Raw genomic sequence first — 12,775 nt, forward strand, 5'->3', positions numbered from 1 at the left:
CTGAAATCCCGGCAGATTTCAGTGCGAGGGGCACCTGTTCACTGGTCTGGCCAACCAATATGACTCACGGTACGACGGTGTACTAGAACTGTCAAACATCTGAGGGCCGACTCAGGACGAGTACGTTCACCCTAGTGACACACAATATGTCCGGGATAATATGCAGTTCCACTGTTGGTACAGTTGGAAACTGCCACTGGCTCTTAGTCCACCAAAAAAATGGCTCTGAGCACTATGGGACTCAACTGCTGAGGTCATTAGTCCCCTAGAACTTAGAACTACTTAGACCTAACTAACCTAAGGACATCACAAACATCCATGCCCGAGGCAGGATTCGAACCTGCGACCGGAGCGGTCTTGCGGTTCCAGACTGCAGCGCCTTTAATCACACGGCCACTTCGGCCGGCTTTAGTCCACCAAAAGTTGCATAGCACATGTCTCACCCTTTAGGAAAAGACCTGAAGTTCTCCACCAGGGAAGGACCAGAAGGCAAAGAAGACAGAGAATCACAATCACTTTCCACCAAGCCTTGTACAGGAGCCAAATTAGCAGGAAAAAGCCGCCTCCACGTTGTACAAACCAATCGAACTACCTCCACTCATTGAATCTCCCCTCTTGACTGTTCTGCTGGCCCAGTAGCCAATCCAGACCCAGCACCGGGATTCCCATGCTGGGGGAGCAAGCCTCTGTTTTGCATATCCTGAGGTGACCCATCAGCGACTCAATATCTGTTTTACCTAAAAATATGAAGATTTTAGACTAGGGAGGCGTCGTTCCCATCGTAAGCATGACCACCTTTTGGGCAAGAAACGGCTAGCTACGAGGATTGAATGAAAATTAATGCCTCCACTTTCGTTAATTGGATTTGGATGGGAATATTTTAATAAATCAAACGCAGAAATAATCCTTAGAATGTGATCTTTAATTACCAATATTCACTTTTTCACATCATCACCATCCGATTGGATAAATTTCTGCCAACGATGAACAAGTTTTCTGAAACCGTCACGGAAGAAGTCGACACTCTGTTTCCGCAACCACAGTCTCACAGTTCTCCCAACGTATTCAGCAGATAATGATGTCCTCGCAGATCGTCTTTCATTATCAGGAACGAAGTCAGACGGCGCTAAATCTGGACGGTATGGAAGACGCCGTACGGTGGTGAGATTCACTGTCTCAAGTTCTGCTGTGATGACACGTGATGTGTTTGGCATTGTCATGCCACAGGAAAACATTTCCCTTTTACTTTCAGACCCTTGTTAGCCGTCGTTTCAGAGTTTGCGGCGTTGTGATGTAACGCTCTGAATTTATTGTTGTTCCACGATCGAGGAAATCAACATTGATAACAAAGAATTATTAGACAAGACCAACCTATAGAGCTCTCAATCCCCCACCACCACAGCCCCCCCCCCCCACACACACAAAATCCTAAAACCTACTCTCACTCACTCACTCTGTCTCTCTCTCTCTCTCTCTCTCTCCCTTCTCACCGACACCTCTGAAAGAGTCAGAACAACCGCCAGGAACACCTTCAACTGTTCCACAGACAGCCATCTTGTTTTTTCACCTTCAACTGTTCCACTGACCGCCATGTTTGTTTTTGCAGCTGGTAAACAGTGTAACAGTGACAGTGACAGTGGCAACTCAATATATAGTGTTTGACAGTGATGAAGATGAGGAAAAAGAACATGTAAGTGAAAGATAATGTAAATAGACATACTCTCTCACACACACACAGACACACACATAGAATTAATTAATTTCAGGTGTAGAAATAACAATTTTCAAATCGCAATTTTGCCTGAAACAATTTATCTAGTTTAAGGTGTATGTGGTTGCAGATGACAAACTGTGGAACCAAACAGTCACTGTAGAAACACGAAACATCAGAAAAACCACACCATATGGTAAAAAGGTATGAATTCATAATTTTATATGCTTTTTCAAATATCTGTAATTAAGATTTAAAAACTAATAGTGACATGTATACAAACAGTAAAGAACATTATTCATCTTTAACAGCCATAAAATAAAATCCCACTGAAGATGCTGCAACTGCAGTGAAACGTGTTTGGCTTAAAAAACAAAATGGTGTTTTGCTAAAGGCGCACCCTATCCAAAAACGTACGTATGGATAACACCATCTGCGTCCCAGAACATTGTGGCCATGATTTTTCCATCTGCGAGCTGCATCTTGAATTTCTTTTTCTGGGGCGAGACTTTGTGTCGATATTCCAGAGACTGACGTTTCGTCTCTGGGTCGTAATGGTGTACCCACGTTTCGTCCCATGTCACAGTTGAATGGAGAGAGGCGTCACCTTCATTCCCGTAACGCGAGAGGAGTTCCTGGCAAATTTCGAGTCTGTGCGCTTTCATTTCAGGAGTCAGCATCCAGGGAAAACATCGTGCACATATCTTCCGATAGCCAAGCAAAGCAATAATGTGACCCACACGTTCTTGTGAAATGCCGATTGCGCTTGCAGTTTCTCTCTGAGTGATATGACGATCGTCCTGAATCAATCCGTCAACATTTTGTTTGTGAAACTCGTTGGTTGCTGTCACAGGACGTCCAACTCTTTGTCTGTCACGCAGGTCAGATGTTCTCATCTCATCTTTAAATTTACTCGCCCAACGATGCACAGTACTCACATCAACACAATCAAATTGCTTTCATTCCCTGATGAATCTCCTTTGGGATGACACCTTCTGCTGTCAAGAATTCAATGAGTGCACATTGCTTAAATCGCGTTGACCTACCATCTGCGCAGGGTTCCTTGCTTTACATTGTAACAAGACAACAGTTCAATGCTAAGGCTTCCCGCCAACTGGAGCTGTAGAGAAGAGGCTACGGAACTAGCCAGTACTTGCCACGTATCAATGCTGCCAACTGTTGAAGAGTTACGAAGGTGGAGACACTATTTTTCAGTCAACCCTCGTACATGGGACCACAGTCTCCCATGTACGAAGAGATCTAATCTCTCCAGTCCAACCATTTCCAATTTCTGAAAGGAGGCTGTTAAGCTTCCCATACAGTCGTTCCTGTGAAATATATGTTTTTCCCGCTCACTAAAAGAATTTGACGACTTCATGGTGTCAAGGGAGTTACAGCTGTGCATCCACTAAACATGTGCACTAGCCACTCTGATGGTATCATCCCAGCTTCTAACATGAAAATGCTTTTAGTTTTATGACCACCCCACCATTTACATAAAAGCTCAGATTACATCTGTCTCTCTTAAATGGGTTCCTCCACCCGCTTTTCGCCATCTAGCCACCTCCACAATGGACTGTCACGTGACCCAGGTAAAATGTTTTGCTAGCCGGCACCCTCCCGCTCCAAACCTAAGTGGGAAGAGTGGCAAGCAATGGTCCAAGGTGCCTCTGCAGGCACAATTTACAGAGTACTGCTTCCCTGAATCCCTGAATCACTCACACAGCCAGGTAGCTGGACACAACATTTCATCTTTCTCCCTGTTCTCCATCACCTCCACTACGGACCATCAGGTGCAAGTTCTCTACAGGCTATAATTGCAGTTATTAGAACATTCTGCTCACAATTTTCTCATGCAAAAAAGTCAAAAGCCACACCTACCATATGTAGTACTGGGGAACATTGATACCATGATCTAAAATATGAATATTAATCTGGCCAGCATAGTAATTAAAGTGAGAGAGCGACTTGCCACCTTTCAACATGTATCTTTGGCCCGAAGTGCGAAAGCTCTTTCAGCATCATAGAGTACTCGGAAATGCATGTAGGTCAGGTCATGTTTCGTGGGATCCCAGACTGAATTTTGGATGTCTAAGCATGGGTAGTACTAACGATTCATTTCTCAAATCTTTTTCACTACACCGTCATGTTTAGCACTTGCGATGATGTAAATTGTTGGCGACAGGCTGTTTATTAATATTCAATGGCATAAATTCAGTTTATTTCTGAGAATGTATCTCATTTGAGTGTATTTGTGTGTGATGTACCACATGGTCACACACATACTGTATCGTGTAAATTCTTAAATGAACGTATTGCATGTATAAATTCCCAAGTTCCGACTTACTTTCTCTCGATTCCCACCTTATTAGATTTTCAGCTGATACTTCCGTTTATTTTCAAGGTTCAAAATGGTTCAAATGGCTCTGAGCACTATGGGACTTAACTTCTAAGGTCATCAGTCCCCTAGAACTTAGAACTAGTTAAACCGAACTAACCTAAGGACATCACACACGTCCATGCCCGAAGCAGGATTCGAACCTGCGACCGTAGCGGTCGCGCGGTTCTTGACTGTAGTTATTTTCAGGTTTTCGGGTAGAAATCAGGTTCATGTAAGTATCTGTATAGGCATCAATAGGCACCAGCTATTCCGCATCAATTAAGGCACGATGTGAGTGCACTTCAGAATAAGATCTTCACTCAGGCATCGTTTCTGCACGGAAAATAGCCACCACGCCTTTGGTGACCCTTCCAGGATAATTAATATATGAAGTGCATTTAATTAACAGTTGACACGGTCCCTTAAGTGTGCAAACACGTTGGTACTACACCAACAAACATATCAAAAAGGAATTTTATCAAAGAAAAGTGACCATGTCATAGCTCCACTTGATTCTACTGAGTTAACCGAGTCTATTGCAATGAAAAGTGGCGCTGTTACCTCACATAAACAGAAATGACGCTGAACAGGCCGACTAGGACACATTTGCGTTTTCTACTACTTGTCTCCCTACTTTCTGTTCCTCCTGTAGTACGACGTTACAAATGTCTCTTTTCTCCATTTGTGGTTTTCTCAATGTGTATCAATAAACTTCATAATATGAAGCATTCTAAAATATCGGTTTTTGAATCTTATTCCTCAGCTACACTTCAATGTTTCACAACAGTAGCTTCGTTTTTGAAGAAATCTTTCTTAATTTTTGCTCCTATATATGCTTTGCTTCAAAGACGGTGCATGCACTTGCTTTTTAGACAGGCGAAATCTTACGTATAATGCGACACTCCCACTTAGGCCTATAATATTTAGTATTTCTATGGGTGAGGTAATGGGCTCGAATTCGGGAGGAGTGGGAGTTTCAATGCGCCGACTGGGAATTCAGATTTACGAAGGCTATCACAAATGGGGAAACACCGCGAGAAATGCATACTTGAACATGAATACAGACACTAACCATGCCTGCAGACTGTCTGACATCTGTGCATCTGTGAAATTTCCTCAATACGGTGGAAGTATCAGTCATAATCAGAAGAGTGTTCTATATACACTCCTGGAAATTGAAATAAGAACACCGTGAATTCATTGTCCCAGGAAGGGGAAACTTTATTGACACATTCCTGGGGTCAGATACATCACATGATCACACTGACAGAACCACAGGCACATAGACACAGGCAACAGAGCATGCACAATGTCGGCACTAGTGCAGTGTATATCCACCTTTCGCAGCAATGCAGGCTGCTATTCTCCCATGGAGACGATCGTAGAGATGCTGGATGTAGTCCTGTGGAACGGCTTGCCATGCCATTTCCACCTGGCGCCTCAGTTGGACCAGCGTTCGTGCTGGACGTGCAGACCGCGTGAGACGACGCTTCATCCAGTCCCAAACATGCTCAATGGGGGACAGATCCGGAGATCTTGCTGGCCAGGGTAGTTTACTTACACCTTCTAGAGCACGTTGGGTGGCACGGGATACATGCGGACGTGCATTGTCCTGTTGGAACAGCAAGTTCCCTTGCCGGTCTAGGAATGGTAGAACGATGGGTTCGATGACGGTTTGGATGTACCGTGCACTATTCAGTGTCCCCTCGACGATCACCAGTGGTGTACGGCCAGTGTAGGAGATCGCTCCCCACACCATGATGCCGGGTGTTGGCCCTGTGTGCCTCGGTCGTATGCAGTCCTGATTGTGGCGCTCACCTGCACGGCGCCAAATACGCATACGACCATCATTGGCACCAAGGCAGAAGCGACTCTCATCGCTGAAGACGACACGTCTCCATTCGTCCCTCCATTCACGCCTGTCGCGACACCACTGGAGGCGGGCTGCACGATGTTGGGGCGTGAGCGGAAGACGGCCTAACGGTGTGCGGGACCGTAGCCCAGCTTCATGGAGACGGTTGCGAATGGTCCTCGCCGATACCCCAGGAGCAACAGTGTCCCTAATTTGCTGGGAAGTGGCGGTGCGGTCCCCTACGGCACTGCGTAGGATCCTACGGTCTTGGCGTGCATCCGTGCGTCGCTGCGGTCCGGTCCCAGGTCGACGGGCACGTGCACCTTCCGCCGACCACTGGCGACAACATCGATGTACTGTGGAGACCTCACGCCCCACGTGTTGAGCAATTCGGCGGTACGTCCACCCGGCCTCCCGCATGCCCACTATACGCCCTCGCTCAAAGTCCGTCAACTGCACATACGGTTCACGTCCACGCTGTCGCGGGCATGCTACCAGTGTTAAAGACTGCGATGGAGCTCCGTATGCCACAGCAAACTGGCTGACACTGACGGCGGCGGTGCACAAATGCTGCGCAGCTAGCGCCATTCGACGGCCAACACCGCGGTTCCTGGTGTGTCCGCTGTGCCGTGCGTGTGATCATTGCTTGTACAGCCCTCTCGCAGTGTCCGGAGCAAGTATGGTGGGTCTGACACACCGGTGTCAATGTGTTCTTTTTCCATTTCCAGGAGTGTAGTTGTGGGTACATAATATTGTAGCTGTGAAGTTGAACGTGGACAAGTTGTTGGTGTTCGATTGGAGGGTGCATCCGTAACCGAGGCAGCCGAAGTGTTTGGTTTTCCAAGAGGCACGATGTCGGAGAATCATACGCCATACACGGGAAGAGCAAAAACGTCACCCGCTAAGTCACAACACGGACGTAAGTGTATTCTGAGTGAACACGACGGACGGCCATTGAAGAGGACTGTGACGAAAATTAAGGCAACAGCTGCAAAAGTCACTGCAGAACTGAATGTTGCACTCGCTAACCTGTCAGCACCAACAAAACATGAATGGAGCTCGATGAGCTGAGAAATACGGCGAGCTGGAATTCCAAAACCACTCGTAAGTGATGCTAATGTCGTAGCTATAACGACTGCATTATGGAGCAATGGAAGGAAGTTATTGGTCAGATAAGTCTTGTTTCACGCTGTTTCCAACTTCCGGCCAATTTACTGTTCCAAGAGTGATACATAGCTGTGGTTCGGTAATCATCTGGGCACCCAAATCGTGGTATTCCATTGGTATTCTGCTGTGTCACACAACTGACAACGACTATGTGACCATTTTGGTCAATCAGGTCCATCTCGTGGTACGATATTTGTCCCCAAGCGATGATGCTGTTCCAAGACTACAGGGGCCCTTCTCACAGAGTTCAGATCGTCCAGGACTGGTTTTGTTGGCACGACGATGAACTGTCGCATCTTCCCTGGCCACCACCAACACCATATCACAATATTATTGAGCTTTTGTTGTCTACTGTAGAGAGAAGGGGACGTGATCGCTATCCACCCTTATCATTATTGCTAGAACTTTACACAGTTTTGAAAATCATACAGGACCTGGATTTGTGCATTCGAAGACGACTGGAAGCTGTTCCGAATGCGGCGAATTTCCTATACCGCATTAGGCCTGGTAATGTGTTGTGTTTTTGGTGCTCCCTCAGACTGGTGGAACTAGGGATAGCTCCTTTACAATGGATAAACCAATTTTTTCCCCTTATTTGTCCAATAAGAGCTTGTATTCTGTCACTAATAACCTCAATGTCAACAGACACCGAGAGTAACTTTTCTTTCCTTCCCCCTTCGACTCTTCTGCATTTTCTCCCTTCTGCTGTCGAATTACCAATTACCAAATTCTTTCCACGTGTAACACATCCGGTTCTGTCTTAACATCTCGTAAACTCCTCCTTCACATGTAAACTTATGTACTTTTTACCGTCCTCCCATTGCGCTACATACCAAAGCGACTGTTTTCATTTCTCCAGATTTTGGCACATTCAGAGTTTGGCTTACAAAGTGCTGTGCTCCAAATAAATCTGTTTAGGGTAGTGTCGCAGTTGCTAAGAAACTAGACTCAGACTCTTGAAGAACGGAGTAAAAATTCCCTACTGGTCATCCAGGTTTTAGTTTTCCGTGGTTTTAAGCTAATGCTTAAAATAACATGAGAGAGATGGTTTTCCATCCTTGTCCCATCCGAATTTGATTTAGATCTCTGAGGATCTCACCGTCGGATGTGAAGCCCAGTCATTCTTTCCAAACAAACGATATCAAAAGTTGTCCGTCAGCTATACTACTGTCGTGCGGTAGCGTTCTCGCTTCCCACTCCATCTACATCTACATCTACATCCATACTCCGCAAGCCACCTGACGGTGTGTGGCGTAGGGTACCTTCAGTACCTCTATCGGTTCTCCCTTCTATTCCAGTCTCGTATTGTTCGTGGAAAGAAGGATTGTCGGTATGCCTCTGTGTGGGCTCTAATCTCTCTGATTTTATCCTCATGGTCTCTTCGCGAGATATACGTAGGAGGGAGCATTATACTGCTTGACTCTTCGGTGAAGGTATGTTCTCGAAACTTTGACAAAAGCCCGTACCGAGCTACTGAGCGTCTCTCCTGCAGAGTCTTCCACTGGAGTTTATCTATCATCTCCGTAACGCTTTCGCGATTACTAAACGATCCTGTAACGAAGCGCGCTGCTCTCCGTTGGATCTTCTCTATGTCTTGTATCAACCCTATCTGGTACGGATCCCACACTGCTGAGCAGTATTCAAGCAGTGGGCGAACAAGCGTACTGTAACCTACTTCCTTTTGTTTTCGGATTGTATTTCCTTAGGATTCTTCCAATATATCTCAGTCTGGCATCTGCTTTACCGACAATCAACATTATATGATCATTCCATTTTAAATCACTCCTAATGCGTACTCCCAGATAATTTATGGTATTAACTGCTTCCAGTTGCTGACCTGCTATTTTGTAGCTAAATGATAAAGGATCTATCTTTCTGTGTATTCGCAGCACATTACACTTGTCTACATTGAGATTCAGTTGCCATTCCCTGCACCATGCGTCAATTCGCTGCAGATCCTCCTGCATTTCAGTACAATTTTCCATTGTTACAACCTCTCGATACACCACAGCATCATCTGCAAAAAGCCTCAGTGAACTTCCGATGTCATCCAGCAGGTCATTTATGTATATTGTGAATAGCAACGGTCCTATGACACTCCCCTGCGGCACACCTGAAATTACTCTTACTTCAGAAGACTTCTCTCCATTGAGAATAACATGCTGCGTCCTGTTATCTAGGAACTCCTCAATCCAATCACACAATTGGTCTGATAGTCCATATGCTCTTACTTTGTTCAATAAACGACTGTGGGGAACTGTATCGAACGCCTTGCGGAAGTCAAGAAACACGGCATCTACCTATGAACCCGTGTCTATGGCTCTCTGAGTCTCGTGGACGAATAGCGCGAGCTGGGTTTCACATGACCGTCTTTTTCGAAACCCATGCTGATTCCTACAGAGTAGATTTCTAGTCTCCAGAAAAGTCATTATACTCGAACACAATACGGGTTCCCGGGTTCGATTCCCGGCGGGGTCAGGGATTTTCTATGCCTCGTGATGGCTGGGCGTTGTGTGCTGTCCTTAGGTTAGTTAGGTTTAAGTAGTTCTAAGTTCTAGGGGACTTATGACCACAGCAGTTGAGTCCCATAGTGCTCAGAGCCATTTGAACCAGCTATACTACTACACTAGCAGATTTCTTTTACTGAGGAAAACTTTCTTCGCTTACCCATTACTGGTCGTCAGGCTATTATTCTGCCGACAGTCTTGCGTGATCTTGCTGCCAAGGCACCAGAAATCTATCAGTTCTGCTGTGTCTTCCACTGTTTTAACTGTCAGATGATTGTCGTTCTCGCCTCTCTTACTCTTCATTGCTTTTGCCTTTGTTCTGTTTATCCTTTAGCCGAACACTGTGTTGAGCGTGCCAACAACTACATTCAAAAAACCTAAAACTTACTTACTCTAAGCAAGATTTATTACATTCTCCACTTGTCTTAATATTTCCATGTGTTCTACTCGTGTTTTTACCGATTTCGTGATTTTCTTTCATCAGCGTCATTGCAGCCTGGACATACTTCATTAACTTTCGCGATCAACGATAAGCCTGTGTTACTGTGTTTATAACACGTACTTCTCTTTCTTGAATTCCGAATTATGTTATACCAAAGTCATTAGCGTAGAGTAATGGCTCTGAGCACTATGGGACTTAACTTCTTAGGTCATCATTCCCCTAGAACTTAGAACTACTTAAACCTAACTAACCTAAGGACAACACACACATCCATGCCCGAGGCAGGATTCGAACCTGCGACCGTAGTGGTCGCGCGGTTCCAGACTGCAGCGCCTCGAACCACTCGGCCACTCGGGCCGGCTAGCGTAGAGTGTCCACTCACATGTATCTGTGCTTTACTCTGAATTGCCGGACAATTTCTTCCATTTCGTATTGTCGAAGGATCTGACAACTGAATTACGTTTCTGGTGGTTTCCCAAAACCTTTTGAGAAGACCCACAGCTTCATATGTTTTTCTTGCTTGCAGATGTATGATATTTCTCAATTTTAACCTGTCTCAAAGGAAGCAGAACGACAAAATCCAAATAAAAGTTTGAATACTGTACTCTTCTCCATTATTTATTTCTTTAAAGAAATAAATCATTACACTAAATTCAAGCGTGAAAGCTACAAATGTGATTGCTCTATAGTATTTACTTTCGTCCTTAATCAATTTTTGTCTTCCTTCCGAAAGCTTGTAGCCCGTCCAAACACCGTTCCACAAAATATTGCACAGGACAAACAACAAAGAAAAGTTCAGTTACTGATATTTCAGTCAGCTGTCTTGCGAGAAAAAGATATCAGAGTGATGTTACGACCATATTCTGTCTTCTGCAAAGACTAAAGATAGTATGCAAAACAGATCCAAATAGAGCATAAAGTTGCAAATATTTTTGTGATATATAAACTGCATACTAAAATTAATGTATCACATCATTGCTCTTTGGCAAGTCCCGGCAAAAGAACAGACTGTCTTACTTCTATCGTTAATATCAATGCTGGGATCAGAGCTTCAGTATAGATCTACAGCTGACGTACGTCGAGGATGACAAGTTCGCTGTTGCGTAATATAGGAGGCAGAAGAGAGAGAGAGAGAGAGAGAGAGAGAGAGAGAGAGAGAGAGAGAGGGAGAGGGAGAGAGAGAGAGAGAGAGAGAGAGAGAGAGAAACAGAGAGAGAGAGAGGGAGAGAGAGAGAGAGAGAGCGAAAAACAGAGAGAGAGAGACGACAAACAGTAGTCTCAGTTCTGTACAAGTCGCTCGGGAATGTGACGTATCGTGGCCCCGTTGATGCGTGTACTGTCAGTCCGTTCGTTAGTACGACGGATATGAAGCCTCGTCTCTCGTATTATGCTGTCGTTGCTCCTGACGACTGAACAAACACAAAAAAATCCACTTCAAAGCAGAGCGGCGACATCACAATGAATGTTACACTGGTAAAAACACCACTTCCCGACTTCCACGCACCATGTAATCCGATGTGTACTTGTACCTCTCGGCGCGAGTATCCACCACACATTCGACGTAGTGTGCTGCCACTCGGTCTGGTTGTAGCTGTCTCGAACCCCAGGTTAGAATAGATTAGATTAGATTAGTACTTGTTCCATAGATCATGAATACGACACTTCGTAATGATGTGGAACATGTCAGCTTAATAAAAGGTGTCAGTACAAGATATTACATTACACAAAATATTACGTGACAATTTTTTTGGGAGGGTGGGGGTGGGGAAATTACCCAGTTACTATACCCAAAAATTCATCTAACGAGTAGCAGGAGTTGCCATTTAGAAATTGTTTTAATTTCCTGTTAAATGCTATATGGCTATAAGTCAGGCTTTTGATGCTATTAGGTAAGTGACCAAAGACTTTTATGACAGTATAATTTACCCCTTCTGAGCCAAAGTTGGATTTAACCTTGAGTAGTGAAGATCATCCTTTCTCCTAGTGCTGTAGCCACGTACACAGCTATTACTTTTGAATTCGTTCGGATTGTTAATAACAAATTTCATAAGTGAATATCTATATTGTGAGACTACATTGAAGATTCCTAGCTCTTTAAATAAGTGTCTGTAGGATGATCTTGGATGACTCCAGCAATTATTCTGATTACACGCTTTTATGCAATGAACACTCTTTTACTCAATGATGAGTTACCCCAGAATATGATGCCATACGAAAGCAGAGAATGAAAACAGGCGTGGTAAGCTAATTTACTGAGATGTATATCGCCAAAATTTGCAATGACCCTAATAGCGTAAGTAGCTGAACTCAAACGTTTCAGCAGATCTTTAGTGTGTTTTTTCCAGTTCAACCCCTCATCAATGCATACACCTAGAAATTTTGAATATTCTACCTTAGCTATCGATTTCTGATCGAAGTCTATATTTACTAATGGTGTCATTCCATTTACTGTGTGGAACTGTATATACTGTGTTTTGTCAAAGTTCAATGAGAGCCCATTTGCAGAGAACCACTTAATGATTTTCTGAACAACATCGTTTAGAATTTCATCAGTTAATTCTTGTCTGTTAGGTGTGATTTCTATCCTTGTATCATCGAAAAAAGTACCAGCTTTGCATCTTCGTGAATGTAGAATGGCAAGTCATTAATATATATTAAGAAAAGCAAAGAACCCAAGACCGAACCTTGCGACACCCCATTCTTGATTGTTCCCCAG

Source organism: Schistocerca cancellata, chromosome 1 (assembly GCF_023864275.1).
Source record: "Schistocerca cancellata isolate TAMUIC-IGC-003103 chromosome 1, iqSchCanc2.1, whole genome shotgun sequence".
Lineage (NCBI taxonomy): Eukaryota > Metazoa > Arthropoda > Insecta > Orthoptera > Acrididae > Schistocerca > Schistocerca cancellata.